A 17,612-nucleotide genomic window follows, 5' to 3' on the forward strand; every position below is an offset into this window, starting at 1 on the left:
ACAACCCTGTGAGGTAGGTGAGTCTGAGAGTTAGTGTCTGGCCCAAAGTCACCCAGTGAACTTCATGGCCAAGTGGGGACTAGAGCCCGGATCTCCCAGCTCCCAGTCCAGCATTCTAACCACTGCACCACCCTGGCTCTTAACATTTACAATTTGATATAAAGTGATCCAGAATTGCTGTTTGGGTTAGGATCACTAAGCCTCCATGAAAGGAATTAAGAATATTTTCAGCAGGTGCATTTCATGGTGTAAAACTAAGGGCATAAAGACTATACTAAGAATCATTTGGCAATTGATAGGTTTATTAGCCATCTAGGAAAACAGCTGCCATGCACTGAGTCGGACCATGACTCCATCTAGTTCATTGTTATTTACTAATTTGCAGTGACTTCCCAGGGTTTTAAGAAGGTATCTTTTCCAACCCTACCTGGAGACAACTGGAATTGAACATGAGAGCTCTGTCATCGAGCTCTGGTGCTGCTGTGTTATTTTCAGTCTTCAGAGGTTTCCTAGCCTGGTGCTTGGTGTGGCATTTTTCTCCTCGTGCAACATGCTTTTGTACATGTAGGGGTGCATCCAAAAGGAATGAAACCTTGTTTCTGTGTACAGGTCATCCTTGCTGTATTGTTTTATAATTGCACAGATATGACCAGAGTATAATGAGAAAAAATAGAGCTGTGAGAATTAATATAGCATGAATAAGGGCCTGTGATTGGTGAACTTTAATGGGAGAACTTGAAAGGGACTGAGATCCAGGGAGACAAGTAATGGAGAGCCAGCTCGGAGGTGTTCCATTGATCACACGTCATGGGAGAAAATGGATGGTTTGTGATCTTATCTGAGCACATAGGGAGTACAGTTTGGTTCCTGAGGTTATATAGGGTGGATAGAAAGTGTACAGTTTATGCCTTGATTCATGATGTTTGAGCTTAGATAACTGTTCATGGCACATAATTTAATTTCTTATTGCAATGTATAATACATTTATAAGATTTCTTAGCATTATTTTTCCCTGGTAACTGAAAAAGTAAGTGACAAAAATGTCCTGGTTGTCACAAATTAAGGGTGCAATCCTATTAGATCTGCCCTGGGTACTTGTAAGTAGGGCTGTGCTTGGGATTTAAATCCCAAATACTGAAGTGAAGCGGGCTGCTTTGGAGGTGCCTTGGAGTGATCCGAAGTGGATCAGAACAGCACTGAGGCACCCTGAAGCAAAGCAGGTCATTGCTGAGGCACCTCGGTCCACCTTCAGAGCTTCGGAGCCATTCCCAGACAGACTGTTTCTCAATGTATCAACTTGTGAAAGATCAGGGAAGGGGTGAGGAGGAGAATGGAGGGGGGAAGGGGAGAGGAAGGGGAGGGGGGAAATGTTGAGCCTTGCGAATGGCAACTCTAGTTGCCAAATTAGGGCTGAACATAACCCAGCAGTCTCCAATCAGTGACAGTGGTGGAGGGGGTGGGGAACACTACTGGGTATATTGGAGAGATCATCCTGCTTTTGTTTCAGTGTGTGTGTGTGTGTGTGTGTGTGTGTGAGAGAGAGAGAGAGAGAGAGAGAGAGAGAGAGAGAGGTGGTTCCCGGAGAGAGCTATTAGTTAGTTGACTAGATCTGTGTGGTGTGTGTGTGTTTGTACTACAGCGTTGTCTTCTTCCTTCCCAATTCAACGATTCTCTTTCTCTTGTCGATTATTTTAAAAACCAAACATTTTAAAAGTACTTAGCTTGAGTTTCCTCCTTTCCTTGCCTGGTTCATTGTCTCCGCGACTCACCCACCCTTCTTTAATAGGTTTTACCTTTCATTCTTGTCTTGATTGTTTATTTAAAAAAAAACAAAAAAATCTAAAAAGTACTTTAGTTTTCCTTCCCTTTCCTTGTTCTTTAGCTTTCTCACCCCCACCCTTCTCAATTCTCAACCATTAGTTTTTCCTTACTTTCTGAAGAGAGAGAGAGAGAGAGAGAGATGAAATGAAATATAGTCCTTTCCTTTCCTTGTTCTTGGCTTCCCTCCACCAATACCACCCCGCCCTTCTCTATTCCTGTATTCCTTCCCTTCCCATTTTTATCTCTTTTCCCTAAAAAATAAAGAATAAAACCCCTTTTCTGTTAGCATTATAGATAGTCCTCCCCACACACACACCTTTGCTTGTAGGTAATTCAATGTTTGCTTTTCTTTTGTTCATGTGTGTGTGCGCGCGCGCATGCACACGTGCTTGTGTTGTGGACAAGCAAACAGTGTGTGGCAAAGCACTACGCAGTCCACATTTCAAAAAACAGTAGGCAAAGCACTACACAACATATTTAAATTTTATACTACACTGTGTGGCAAAGCAAGACCAATATGAGGCATCTTTGGGGCCTTGACAGGGGCAGAGGTAGGCGAGATGCTGATGGGAGCAGCAGCACCCCCAGTCCAGATAGTGCATCCTGGTTTAGGGCAGCAGAGTGCGGAGGCCAGTTGCAGTGCCCCGAGGCAGGGTTGCTGTGTTTGCTTCCTGCCTTGGTCAGACAAGACCACTGATGTTGCTGTCAGTTCAAGCCAATGTGCCTACCTGGAAGGGTTTCTGTGTTTGCTTTCTGCCTCGGTCAGATAAGAGACTGTTGTTGTTCTTTGTTCAAGTCAATGTATAGCTGAATAGGAAAGTTGGACTACGGCAGAGGGGTTTCCACTTCAAAGAAACCTATAGCAGAGATTAGGGATAGTGACCTTCTCCTAATCACTGCTTAAACACCTAACTTTTCTGATTATCGCTTTATGCCCTTTGTTTTCTGAGAACATTTTATCTGTGCCTAGCACAAAAACTCCTGGGTCAAACTGTCTGAAATTTGGCAGGTTCAGTCACCTCCATGGGGGCTGCTAGGTGCCCAGATTTCCTGCACTTCTGTGGAAATGGTGAAAAGTTATAGCTCTTTGCTTTGAGAGTTTTTGTTGAAAAAAAATCATAATAGTAGGGTTAGAAGGGGCATATAAGGCCATCGAGTCCAACCCCCTGCTCAGTGCAGGAATCCAAGTCAAGGCATCTCTGACAGCTGGCTGTCCAGCCTCATCTTGAATGCCTCCAGTGTGGGAGAGCCCACCACCTCCCTGGGTAATTGGTTCCATTGTCGTATTGCTCTAACAGTCAGGAAGTTTTTCCTGATGTTAAGCCGGAATCTGGCTTCCTGTAACTTGAGCCCATTATTCTGTGTCCTGCACCCTGGGATGATCGAGAAGAGATCCTGGCTTTCCTCTCTGTGACAACCTCTCAAGGACTTGAAGAGCGCTATCCTATCTCCCCTCAGCCTTCTCTTCTCAAGGCTAAACATGCCCAGTTCTTTCAGTCTCTCTTCATGAGGCTTTGTTTCCAGTCCCCTGATCATCTTTGTTGCCCTCCTCTGAACCTTTTCCAGTTTGTCTGCATCTTTCTTAAAGTGTGGTGCCCAGAACTGGACACAGTACTCAAGATGAGGCCAAACCAGTGCTGAATAGAAGGGAATGAGTACTTCACAGGATTTGGAAGTTATACTTCTATTAATTCAGCCCAAAGTAGCATTTGCCTTTTTTGCAGCCACATCACATTGTTGGCTCATATTCAGCTTGTGATCTATCACAATTCCAAGATCCTTTTCGCTTGTAGTATTGTTGAGCCACATATCCCTCATCTTGTATCTGTGCATTTGGTTTCTTTTTCCTAGGTGCAGAACTTGGCATTTATCCCTGTTAAATTTCATTCTGCTGTTTTCTGCCCAGTGCTCCAGCCTATCAAGATCACTTTGAATTTTGTTTCTGTCTTCCAGGGTATTAGCTATCCTGCCCAACCAAATGTTAAGTCTGCCTAGCACAAAAACTACTGGGCAAACCATCTGAAATTTGGCCAGTGGGATCCTCTCCATAGACACTGACAGATACCCAAATTCAGAGGCTTACAAGTATCCAGTGCAGAGCAGGAGGTGCATCACACCTCCCACTCTGCATTTTAGCTAAGCGGGCATTTTTGCCTGTCTAGCACAGGCTTCAGGGAGGGGGAGGGAAGGAGGCTGGGAACAACTGGGGATAGCTCTGATCCCCTTGTCCTGAGTTTGCAAGCTTGTAGAATCACTTGGTGAAGTCCTCTCCACCTCAGCTGCAAGGGGGTGGGGAATGGGGAGAGGAGCTCAGTTTCCTGGCTCTGAGGTCAGAGTGCTGTCTTCAGTGTTGGATCCGGCAATCCAAAAGAGCCTGTGTCCCCCAGGCTATTTTGTGTCTAGGGGCCATGGGATTGCTCTTCCCGTTGTTTAACATTTAAATAAAAACTCAGTTGATTTGTGCACATGGAAAACTGCCCCTCTTGCACCAAAGAATAGCAGCAACTGCATTTTTGTACCTGTATTGAAATTATTGCTGGTAGTGACTGTTAAATGGGATGTCATAGTGCTATCATTTAATGAGAACTTTGCATTGGGTTTCATTTGGTTCAGGTATATAGGTCAGCAGCAACTGAAATTGTCAGTTTTAATAGATTTAATATCTATTAAAATGAAATTTTAATAGATAGTCAAAGAAGCCACTGTTACCAATTGTATTTCTGCCCTTCAGGGTGAGGCTTTGGAAACCACTGTCTTGTACACATGCAATATCAAGGCCTCTTCATGCACTACTTTTAAAAGAGCACACCTCATATTGTTTAAGTGCACACCCAAAATATAAAATACCAGTGTGAAAAAGAGTTGTTTGAAAACATGTGTTTCAAAAGCCCTATCATTACAAAATTGAAAATGTGGAGGGGACATGAGAGCACAGGCCCCAAACGTTCCATCACTGCCCACTCACTGTTGACTAGGAAGGTCTGAAGGGAGGTCTTCTATACCATGAGACACTTAGGGCACAATCTGATGGGGATAGGCAGCTGCCTCCAAACTCGGAGGCAACCTCCTATCCAAGGCAGGGCAGGAGAAGCATGGAGTAGGGATGGCAGAGAAATCTACTGCAGACCCCAATGAGGCCAGATTCAAAGGAATCCAGCCTCCGGAGTCTGTGGCGGAATGGGGCACTCACCTCTACCTCCTCTGGAATCCGCGGTGAAGCCAGCTCCTCTCCATGGCCGGCTCCATATAGCCAGCAATACAGCCTCCATTGCCGTGCCATATTGCTGAGGAGGAAGGAATCTAGATGCAAGGGGAGTAGTGGATGCCATTTGCAGCTGTAAAACTCTTAGTTTAAGCTAAATGCAGCCATTTACGGCTGCATTTAGGTTAATCTAAGACCTTTGTGGCCACAAATGGCATAGTGGACACAATTTGTGTCTGGATTCCTTCCTCCTCAGCGATATGGCACGGCAATGGTGGCCGTATTGCTGGCTATATGGAGCTGGCTGGCGGCTCCATGGAATCACCATGGAGTGGAGCCAGCCCACGAGGATTCCAGGGGGAGGAACAGATCACCTCCCCCCCTGTGGATGCCCCCCCCCAGAATGGAAGGTAGGGGTTTCGTACATCACTAGCATGGAGAGGATTGTTCCCTCCGCCCTTCTCCTGCCCTGCATTTGCAGCTAGACAGCCAATTTTGGCTGTCTAGCTGCAGGAAGGCGGAGTGAGGGAGGCGGCTGCCGGATGACACATAGGATGTGTCGTACCAGCATTTCCACCCTCCCTGCCCTGGAACACCCCCCGGAATGCCCTGTTTTGGCTGCTCCATGCGCCTCTCATGAGTGTTGAGCAGGGGGCCGTTCTGTGCTGCCTGGTGGCATCGTGGAATGGGGGGAAGGGAAGGTCAGTTCTCCGGGAACCGACCTCGGAGAGTGGGCTCTGAGGTCAGTTCCCAGAAAACCACACTGCTCCCTTAAGAGTTGTACTGTTTAAAGCAGTTGTGATGGAAATCCCTTACTGGAATGACTGTGGACTGAGAGATTTAAGGGACATTGCTTTAATAAGATGATGAAGAAGGAGGGACACTTTTTAATATGAATTTGAGTGGGAAACTATGCATTTTACAATATAATCAAAAAGGCTGAAGTACTTTAATAAAGGAAATGTCATAAATAAATATGTTCTCATTTTGTTTTGTAAAGAAGTATAATAGTTGTTGGAAGTATACTAGGGAAAAGAATGTACTTGAGAGAAACTGCTGTTAACTGGATAAGGAAACCTGCTTATTGAAACATGTAGAACATTTTCTCTCAGGAGCCTTATAATAGCTGTAAACCAGACCAAATTTACTTCAGAGTAATCCTGTTAAAATGAATGGGGTTTCACCACTGTAAGTGGGTTGTAGATCTGGTCAATTGTGTCTTCCATTGGAACACTATTAATTTGCTATTAATAATGTTCCAGTTTCTTTAAGTATCATTTTAGTTTATCTTATTTTTTCATATGTCTGAGTATTAAATCTAAAGCCACATATCTGATCACCAGAAAATTATTTTATAACTGGATTTTTAAAAACCTGGATCTAAGACATTTTTGGATATATGAGGCACATTAATGGTAAATGTCAGGATTTTAATGTAAAAATGAAAGCTTGTGTTGGCAAGGTTAAAAACTCACAAAATGGAAGGAAGCTACTTGAGCAAAGGGATTGCCACATATCTGTGAGTAGACTGTATTACATATACCATTATATTATGAGTGGTTGATCATGTGGTTAGCTGCCCGTATATAAGAGGGTCCAATGATGAAATCCAGTTTTCTAGAAAGCAGATCCCATTAAATTAAATGGAATATTTCTGAGTAAATATGTACAGGCTTGATGTGAATGTCTTGTTGATTTCAGTGAGGCTTTGTGCTGACTCACACATGCAGGTATGGTCACTCTGTACCTGAAGGCTCATAGATGAACGTGTGAACCAACTCTGTTTAGGCAGTACACTAAGACTGTGGGAGGTACATTTCCATGTGTCCATCATACAGTGTTACTGAAGCATTTGAAGGCTGCAATGATGTGGCTGCAGGGCCAGTTGTGTCTTCCTTATGAATCAGCACTGTACCAGAAAATCACTCATCGTGCTCCTTGTAGTCTTTAAAGGGCACCTGAAAAGCACTGTGTTTGCCATGGCATTGGGTGGTATGAAAGTTCTATCTGTAGTGTCACCTCTGCAGTGGCTCATTCGCACATGCAGGTCATCACAGCATTGTAGTAATCATGTCATGATCACAAGTCATTTGTGAAGCAGTCCAGAGATACTTCATTCTTCGGGTTGGATGCATTTTGGGGTAAGGGAACCGTGAGGCTCTTATAGAACTTATTTGTGCTGAGTTCTTGGTGTTTGAATGTTCACAGACCTTGATACTGCATTCACAGTCACCCAACCTGAGACCTGTGCAAACAGATATTTCTTGGCACAATTGGAGTTTGCATCATTTGGGTCCACTCTTAAAATGTCAATCATTATATGGGCTTCATTTCTGCATCCTTCACATACTCTTGTCAATCACATTCAAAGTACAGTCATTTGTATTAACCCTTTCCATGTGATATGGTTAGCAATATATGATTTGCAGAAGCAGTTCTATGCCATAAAAACATAACATGGAAGACTTCAAGATGGATGTAGGGAAGTCAACAGAAATTTTCCTTTTGAAATCAGTTTAAACAGATTTTTCCTTTTTGCTTGGCAGTTTGGGATCTTGCTGTTAAACTTTTCAAAAAATGACTTCTTCATATTGGGCCCATCTTATACCTGTTTTTCTTGAATTTTATTCAACTGAACTTATATTGATATAAATTTAAAATACCAAGAGATTTCTGTGCATCATGGCTTGATGCATTACTTCTGAAAAGTATTATAAATGTGACTTTGAAAATATGCAAGATGGTTTGTATCCTTTTCCCACAGCCATAATACATTGAAATATGCATTTTTGGCTTTGTAACTTGGTTTTATCATACACTTTAAAATGTTAATTTTTCAACATTGCATAACTTTGAAGCATTCAGTTAGCCTGAAGCTCATATAATTTGTGGTCAGGGTGCTCAGGATTGCACTAAATTAAGTTTTGTTAATGATGTTGAAAAATATGAGCGTCCTTCGTCCATTTGGCGAAGATAACATTTGTTGTGTTAACATAAAAAATGAAAGAAAGAAGGCATTGTTTTGATCCTTTGCTTTTGGCAATTCTATTTTAGATTATCACATTAGTTGCATCTAGCAGTCATGTGTTTACAGTATTAACTTTTAGCACAGAATGCAATGAAGTACTCTATTCATCAAAAGATGAATGTACCATGCACACATGCTGTATATCAATAGCTGAGAACAAGTAAAACTCCTAAAGAAGACATAGTCACTTTATGGAAAATAGTTTGATGGCACTTTTGTTCAACAGAGATTGCACTGAACATTAATTCACTTGTCTTCATCAAAAACAAGATATTTGATATAGAGAAATGATTGCAAGTGATGGCTTCTATATACGCCAAACCAATTACAAAGCGTACTGAAAATGTTTACAATAGGCCTGTGCGGCTTGTGTCCCACCAAGCCAAATGCAGTCCACCAGCCATGCATTATGGTCTGCTAGGTGCTTGACAACCCTGTTGTTTTTGCAGTCCCATTCTGGACACAGAAACAGGTTTACTGAGCCCCTGATGGCACTCAGGCATGCATGGCTGGTGGGCTGTGATTGGCTTTGTAGATCACAAAGTGTGCATGCCTGGTTTATTGCCAATTTATTTTTGCATGTCATCTTGAGTTTGGAAACATATGGGAGACAGTCTGTTTAAGGTCAAAACCAGCACTTTGATTTCAAAGTCAAAGTCAATAAAAAACCAGGGGATATAATACTGGCATTGCATGCTCTATATAACAGGCCCTAGTTAGTACTCTAGCAGCTCTAATGGGCTGAAGTTTCTGAGTACACTTCAAAGGCAGCCCTGTGTAGAGTATATTACAGTGATCCAGTGGATGCCACTGATGCCTGTGCAACAATGGCCAGATTTGGCTATTCCAGGAAATGGGGCAAGTGGTGCACCAGATGAAGCTGTGAAAAAGCACTTGTGTCCATGGGCATCCAGGAATGGTGCTGGATCGAGGAGCATTCCCAAGTTGTGACCTTGAGTAGTTTTAGGGTTAGTTTTTTGGGCTGAGTAACAAGGAATACCAGGAGGGGAACTGTTTGCTTTTCTGAAGAGACATCTCTCTCTCTCTCTCTCTCTCTCTCTCTCTCACACACACACACACACACACATACACGCACACACTAAACACTTGCACAATAAAAAAAAATTGCATGATAAATGTAATCTATGTAATTTTAAACATCAAACTCATAAAAAAAAATCTCTGGATGGCAGTCCACTTTTTAAAGTTCTGTCCTTACAGAGAAAACACAAACACAAAGGGGATTATAATATTCTATAATCTGTGACCTTGTTTAGCGGGGGGGGGGGGTTATTGCTTTCATGAAAATGTAAAAGAAATAACTTGACCAATGTTTGAATGTGTCACTTTGCTTGCTGTTAAAGAATATTTATTAACCCCCCACGCAAAATATTGCTTACTATTATCTTTTGGTACTTATTAAAATTAATTTAAATATACTTTGTTTTGTTTTGGCTTTGATGGTGTACCTCCTCCTCACCCTTGTGTGTTATGTAAAACAGAAAGAATGAAATGACTGTAATGAAAGGTGTTCACATAAAAACATCTGTTGGACAAAAGGATATATTCTGTGTTCTCTTGTGCCATTTAATTCCCCCCAACCCCTTAGGATTTTCGTCTTACATTCAATATAAAGCAGAGTCTGATGATGCTAGTTGCTTAGATTTATTAAATACAGCAAGTCTAGAGCAGCATTGTTTCCACTGCGCCCTCAACAGGTGTCCATTTTTTTAGGTACTCTAACCTGGCAGATATTTTAACTCTTCAAGGCATGCATGGGAAACTATTTTCAGCCAAAAGGCCACATTCCTTCGTCGCTAACATTCGGGGGGCTGCATTCCAACAGTGGGTAAAAGTGGGATCAAAGCAAAAGTGGGCGTGGCCACCCACACTCTTTCACTCTCTCTCACACATACCATTCATTCACTCACATATGTTCACATGTACACACAAAGATACCCCCTCCCCACAGAGCCAATGGGAAGCGTTTTCCAAGATTATTGGTAGGGTGGTGAGGGTGGGAGATCTTTGTAGAAATCCTAGTGGGAGGGGAGGGAACAGTTAAATTTACAGTTAAAGAGCTTCGGCTATTGGGCGGTATAGAAATGAAATAAACAAACCCTCCTAGGGATGGCAGAGAATTCTGCCATGAACTGCAATGAGGTCGGATTCTAAAGAATCCGGCCCCCCGGAATCCGTGTCGGAACAGAAGACTTACCTCTGCCTTCCCGCGGAATCCTCTTCGGCCGGATCCTCCAGCTCCGGATTGCCAGCGATACGGCTGCCATGCCGTATCGCTGGCTGAAGTGGACTGACTGCAGATGCAAATGGTGTCTAGGATGCCATTTGTGGCCATAAAGGCCTTAGTTTAAGGTAAATGCAGCTGTAAATGGCTGCATTTACCTTAAACGAAGAACTTTATGGTTGCAAATGGCGTCCTGGACGCCATTTGTGTCCGCAGTCAGTCAGTCCCCTTCAGCCAGGGATACGGCATGGCTGCCATATCGCTGGCACTTCAGAGCTGGCCGGCGAGGATTCCGGGGGAGGAACGGATCACGCCCCCCGCCGCAGACGCCCCCCCCCTGACTGGCAGGTAGGGGATTTGTACATCCGTAAACCCTCCCCTACATGCTGCAATCTAAACAAAGATCACCACCCCCCGTGTAGCAATTAGACTTGAAAAAAGCCTCCCATTCATTGAGATTGCAGCATGCAGAGAGGAGAGGGTTAACTTGCATCTCTGGCTGCAAGCCTGCAGTCTCAATGGATATCAAACCCCGCCTCCTGTGAAGCAATTGGGCTAAAAAAAGAGATATCCCATTGGCTCTAATGGGAGCTTTTTTAAAAAAAAGTGTAATTGTCATGTGGGCAGGCAGGGACATGGAAGGGAGGTCATGGGCCGGAACTGAAGGCTTTTCAGGCCACAGTCCATTGGCCGATGGTACCCCACCCATGCTTCAAGGAAAGTCAAAGTCCCCTGCTGCTCTGGATTGTGTAAAGATGTGTGCATTGTGTGACAGCTTTAGATTGTAAGAATGGCTTACTGAGTCAGCAACTGTCAGTGACAGGCAGTGGAGGCTGGTGGCGCCAATTTCGGTGGAGCTGCGATTCCATTCTGGGTTTCAGTCAGAACCAGCCAGAACTCTAAAGGAGCTATCCAAGGTTCTGAACCCTGTTTCCAAAATAGGTTCAGTGCCTTGGATAGCTCCTTTAGGGTTCTGGCTGGTTCGGACTCTAACCCAGAATAGATTCAGTGCCACCAAGATTGGAGCCACCAGCCTCCACTGGTGACAGGGATATTTTTTCACCAGCAGAAGATGGTTGAACTCATATTAAAAAGAAGCCAACAATTAAGATGGATTAATAGAAAGTAGACCTTTTCCTCATTTCCTACTCTGTTATGCTGTGACTGAGACCAGTATGGCAACATTCCAGCGTGAAGTTCTAGGTTAGTGCCTCTGCTCCAGTATGGCCTCATTAGGAGGGTAGGAGAAATGAGATACCCTTGCCATTTTTGTTGTTCTTCTAGTGGCCAGGGCAAAGTCCCTCTGCTTCTCTACAAGCTTTTTCTGCTGTTTGGAAAAATAAATCAACTGGCACAGTGCTAGGTCTTTCTCAGATGATGGTACCTGTCTGAGCGATGGTGGGAAATATGCTTGTATTTGAGCAAGCCCTGTGTGTACAGAAGGATTGTGTGTGTGTGTGTGTGTGTGTATGTATGTGTGTGTGTGTGTGTGTGTACTCATGCAACACATGAATCTTATGGTCATAAGTCTGTATGTGGGGGAGAGAATAATTTTGTTATATTTTCCCCTCACTTGCACAAGGCAGGAGTCTCCATTACAGGCAATGGAGTATGGGATACAGAGGATGAGACCTGTTTCAGATTAATATACACACAGTATAAGGGCTTATTCTCATGTAAGTGTAAAGGAAGTCTTCCTCTGACAAAGGACGCATGCATCTAGCACTTAAAACGTAACAAAGACAACTTTTAGTTCAGGGTGTCTGTTAAATACATTATGTTTAGTTTCAGGCTACATTCATTTCCACCCAGCAAGTAATTAGCAGGCTACTTCCAAATAACCCTTAATAGTTAATAGGAATGTGCTAATATTTTTGCCACTAAATAAATCCTACTCTTGAATTTTATAAATATATGTAAACACGTCTGTATTCAAACTTATGCTACCATAGGGTAAGGCTACTTAGCATTATCAGTCTCATGTATTACCTTTTGGATATATGGAGATCTTTAACATAGTGCTTTTTCTGCCTGAAGTGATGTAAGTAGGTACCTACCCCTGCTATACAATTAGTCCAGGAAACCTTGAATGTTCCAAGGAGATAATTGAATTCTGGTGCTCATTTGCTTATGTTTGACAATTATATTGAACCCAGCCAGCAATTTCTCCAGTGTTGAGGGTCTATAAACTAAGTTATGGCTAAACACACACATACCCCCCATTTTGGGGGAATTGACCATGCTGCTCCCCATATGAATTTTGATTTTAAAAATCTATTAGATTCTAAAATGTTGCAGGAGAGTTATGTGGGTCCAGGCAGCTACATATATAATTTTTATTACATAAAAATGTAGGAAATAAAATAATTATATTAAACATTAAGTGAAATCCTTTTCAGAAACCCTGTATTGCCATCGCTAACCTACTACATTCCTATCTGCATGTGTAAATCAGCTACCCAAAAGCACCAGGGAGAGGAGATGTGAAGCTGAATGCATTACTTCTGGAAGATTAATACTTTAGGGTGCAATCCTATGGCTGCTAGTCAGTGGCTAGATGACCATAGGATTGGGAACCCGGGAACCGACCTTGGAGCCCATGCTCCAAGGTCGGTTCTCAGACAACTGACCTGTATCCCCTCCTGCACTGCCTCATAGGCAGTGTGGATCGGCACTGCACTCAGAAGAGCAGCATGGGTCATTCCTAGGGGTGGGCCAGGGTGGGGAGGTCAGAAGTGCCAGTACAACACTTCCTATGTGTCATCTGGTCTCCCCACCCCGTGCCCCAAGGTCCTGTACCTAGACAGCCGAAATTGGCTGTCTAGTCATGACAGCAGGGCAGCAGGAGTGTGGAAGAGATGTGCTCCTCACCACTCCTCCCACCCTGCAGTGGATAGGCGGTCACCTCCGGGGTTGGAGTCGACCCTCAATCCCCATAGGATTGCTCTCTCCATCAAGTAGATAACCTGCTTAGCTGAAGAGATAAACAAACTGGTTTGGTAGCATACACTGACACACCTTGTGGCCCAGCAAGCCAAACACAGATAATCAGCCATGTATATGGAATCCTACCATGGGATCAATAAGCCTCCTCCTCTTGTTGCCTGCCCTGGACTGCAACAATAAGTGCATCATGTACCAGGATCCTGAACCTTCATCCTCAGAGGAACCCCACCTCAGAAGAAGAGGCCTCTGAGAACTGTTCAGGTGGAGGACATGGTTACAGAAAGGTGTCATGAGGTTTCTACCTCCCTGGACCCAGTTCCACAGGAAGACACCAGGGACCTTACCGTTGCATCCAGAAGTGGTCACATTGCTGTCTTTGACTCAGAGGACTTCTGCCACGAAGAGACTAGCATGCCACAGCCACCCCCATGTTGCTGCAGCCTGACACTGCTAAAACGGACCAGGCCCCATTAAGAGAAAAGGCCTCAGTCAGTGTGGAGGCAGAGCCAACCAGCCTAAAGGAAGCCAAGCCTCTATCTAAGGCTCAGTCGCAATCTGCTGCTGATGAAGATAAAGACAGGCTTGTCTGGCTTCGAGCCCCCTACTCGGAGCTCTCCATGGTACTGTTTTGTTCCTTTGTCAAAAACCATGATAAAGCCCCAATCCATCATGGAACCCTGTAGGCCAGACTTCACCAGCACCCCAAAATGCCACGACAGAGAATGAACAGAAGAGTGTGGCAGTGGTGGTAGCTGTTAAGCACCTGGCAGTTTGCAATGCATGACTGGTAGGTTATATTCAGGTTTGAAAAGCACAAGGTAAGCAGACCTACAAGAATAGTGAATTAGTGCTGATGAACACAGATGCCCTGCTTCCAATTTGCTGCCCCTTTCTCAGGTGGGGAATTGGAGAGAGGATTCCTCTTAAGTAGTCCCTAAGAATGTGGGGAAGGGGTGGTCCCAACAGTTTGTTCAAGTCACTGGTTGTCTCTTCAGGAGCTGAGGGCATGACTGCCTTGGTCTGGGCTTCTTCCCTTCCTATTGAAGCTACTACACATGCCAGTGCATGCTGGCACCATTTGCCTAAAAACACCCAGGCACAGCTTGTCGTGTTGTCCGAACTTGAGTTAAATGGTTTGTGGAAGCGGGGGAACAACCCTCAAATAACCCAGCAACAGGCCATGGGTTATTTGAGGGTTGTTTCCCCTGTCAAACAAGCCATGCCACCTGGGTTTGGAAGACACGACAAGCTGCGCTTGGCATGCCCCATGGCTTAAAGAAGCCACTGTGGCTTGCTTAAGCCACAGTGATTATGTGAAGCAGGCCTATGTCATCCTTTCTATCAGTCCCTGCCACATGGCCAAGCAAGATGAGCAAGCAGGGCACCTACAAAGCAGCTGAAGGGCAAAGAGGAGCAATAATGATAATTTGTTCAAAGCTCAGAAAAAGCAAGAAAGTAAAGTATTTGCTATGCTTAAACAGAGATTATAACTTCTAAGAAGAATTCCTGGTAGACAGGCTCAAGGCACTGAGCTACCAAACTAATCTCCTATTTCAGCTTCAGTTTGCAGTCCCCAAACTACCAGATCTACATTAGTCCCAAATGAAGGCCTGGCTAAGCAGTCAGAAGATTGCAGGCAAAAGAATTTGAGAATTCTTGTAAATTGCAGGATGCATCTGAACATTTTGAGATCTGTAGCTACAAAGGCAGCCTCCTGTGGTCAATTGCTGTATTTAATCAACAGCATGCTGGTTACAGAAATATGTTCAACGATGGCCACCCAGCAACCATCAAAAGGCCACTACACACACTGTCTTTAGTATACACATAAATACACAAAGTGTGATTGTGATGAAATCATTTGCAAATGTGTATCTCAGGCTGTTGAGCACCAGGCCCGTGGGTCAAATCCAGCCTGCACGGTCACCAAATCTGGTCCTCTGAAGTTCTCCATGTGACCATGCCCCCTACCCTGGCCTCACCCCCTTTTCCCTAATAACCGATGGTTAGATGGTTTCCCAGGTTTTATGCAGTTTTTCCACCATTCTAAAAGGTCGAAATTCCTCTCTTAAGGCTTAGTTACTGGCAGTCAGAGCTTTAAGTTAAAATAGGCTGGTATTTTGGATAGGTTGGGCCCTGCCTGCCCACACTGCTGGAATGCAGCCCCTGAGAGTTTCTTCGGCACTGAATTTGGCCCTTGGACTGAAAGAGATACACACACACACACACACACACACACGAAGGAGAGAGACCACTCATCATTTTGAAGGGTCCTCCAAAACCTGGAGCTGACACTAGGTTAACCTATTGGTCTGCAAATGTGAAAATAGATAAGTTTGCATTGAGATACAAACTGAATGAATATCTCCCCCTTCACAAGAGTTCAGCCCTGGTACTGAAAACAAATTCCTGGGCTGAGCATGTCTTCAGAGGTACCCTGCTCTGTAATTCTAACCTACTATTCTATGAGGGGGTTGGACTCGATGGCCTTGTAGGCCCCTTCCAACCCTACTATTTTATGATTCTACGGGTGTGTCCTCCTGCTGAGCAAGTACTTTGCACTTGACTCTGATTAGAACGAAGTAGCCTAGTAAAAATCAAAGTAGATCAGGTAAGCCAGAAGTCTGCCAACCGTTGCTTAAGAGAATATTTTGATCAGAGGTGAAACGGTGGTCAATTGGTCATAACAGCCTGCATTCTTGCCTACTAGGAAGGAAGGCAGTTTGGGGGTCTAGTTGAACAGTCTAATACAGGCTTACAAATTTTATGCAGTTTCTACAATGTAATGCCTCCCTAACTCTGAGTGGCAAGAACAAACAACTGAGAGGTCTAAGGCAGCTCTTTCAGAACTGATTATTCATAGTGCCCAAGATAACCCTAAAAGCCAGCAATTAAAGAATTAAATTGACTACAGGAAAATGTTTCTAGAGCCTCAAGTCTGGAACAATTGTGCTACTCTACTTTTAGATCTACTTTGAGTGTGCATGATGTTTCCAGATTCCAGCGGGTTACAGCAGAAAAGGGCACACGGGCAATGGCAGGTGGAATGGATGACTTTGAGCATACATTGATGTGCATGTCCCAATGGCCAAGTGAATGCTAAACAGGCCCTCTTGTGTAGCATAGTTCCTAAAAGAAAGAGCCACAAATAACCCCAGGTAAATCTCTAGGTAACTTAGTGCAGGGATCTATCCCTGATGCTGTTCAATATCTACATGAAACTGCTGGGAGAGATCATCAGGAGGTTTGGGGCTGGGTGTTATCAGTATGCTGATGACACCCAAATCTATTTCTCCTTAACATCTTTATCCAAGGAAGGTATGACTCCTCTGAATGACTGCCTGAAGTCAGTAATGGGCTGGATGAGGGAGAACAAGCTGAAGTTGAATCCAGGCACGACAGAGGTGTTGATCGTGAAGGGTCCTAATTCATGTATTGCGGTATGTCAACCAGTTCTTGATAGGGTTGCAGTCCCGCTGAAGGAGCAAGTTCGTAGCTTGGGGTGCTTCTTGACCCAATGCTGCTCCTGGCACCCCAGGTGGAGGCAACGGTGAGAAGTGCCTGTTATCACCTTTGGCTGATATGGCAGCTACGCCCATTCCTGGAACACGTGGACCTGGTAACAGTGGTGTACACGCTGGTAACCTCTAGGCTTGATTTCTGCAATACACTGTACTTGGGGCTGCCTGTATATTTAGTTCGGAAACTTCAACTGGTACAAAATATGGCAGCCAGGTTGGTCTCTGGGCCATCCCATGGAGACCACATTACACCAGTTTTAAAATCTTTACACTGGCTGCCAATTTGTTTCTGAGCAAAATATGAAGTGCTGGTTCTTACCTCTAAAGCCTTACGTGGTCTCAGTCCAAGGTGCCTTAGGGAGCGCCTCCTCCTCTACATCCCAGTCCGCCGCCTAAGGTCCTCTGGGGGCTGTCTGCTGCGGCTGCCTAATGTGAGACTGGCAGCCACACGCAAGAGGGCCTTCTCCTTTGCCGCCCCTTAGCTGCGAAATGACCTGCCTGTTGAAATGCACCAGCTGACCTCGTTGAAGGTTTTTAAGCAGAAATTGAAGACTATGTTATTCTGGCAGGACTTCCCTTTTTAGAAATCTTGTTCCTTTTATTGACTTCCGTATACTGTTTTAAGCAGTGTTGTTTTAGGTTGGGTTTTATTGTTTGGTTTTTAAAACATTGTTTTTAATTCAAATTTGTTTTTAGTTATGTTTGTATATATTGTCACTATGGTTTTATGTAGGCTGTATATTGTCGCCCTGCTTATTTAATTTATATGCAGAGTACAGCATGACAAACGCCGGGTTGGATGAATCACAGGTCGGAATTAAGATTGCCGGGAGAATTATCAACAACCTC

Source organism: Heloderma suspectum, chromosome 5, assembly GCF_057233095.1.
Source record: "Heloderma suspectum isolate Gila_16-S chromosome 5, 16-S_ref, whole genome shotgun sequence".
Classification (NCBI taxonomy): Eukaryota; Metazoa; Chordata; class Lepidosauria; order Squamata; family Helodermatidae; genus Heloderma; species Heloderma suspectum.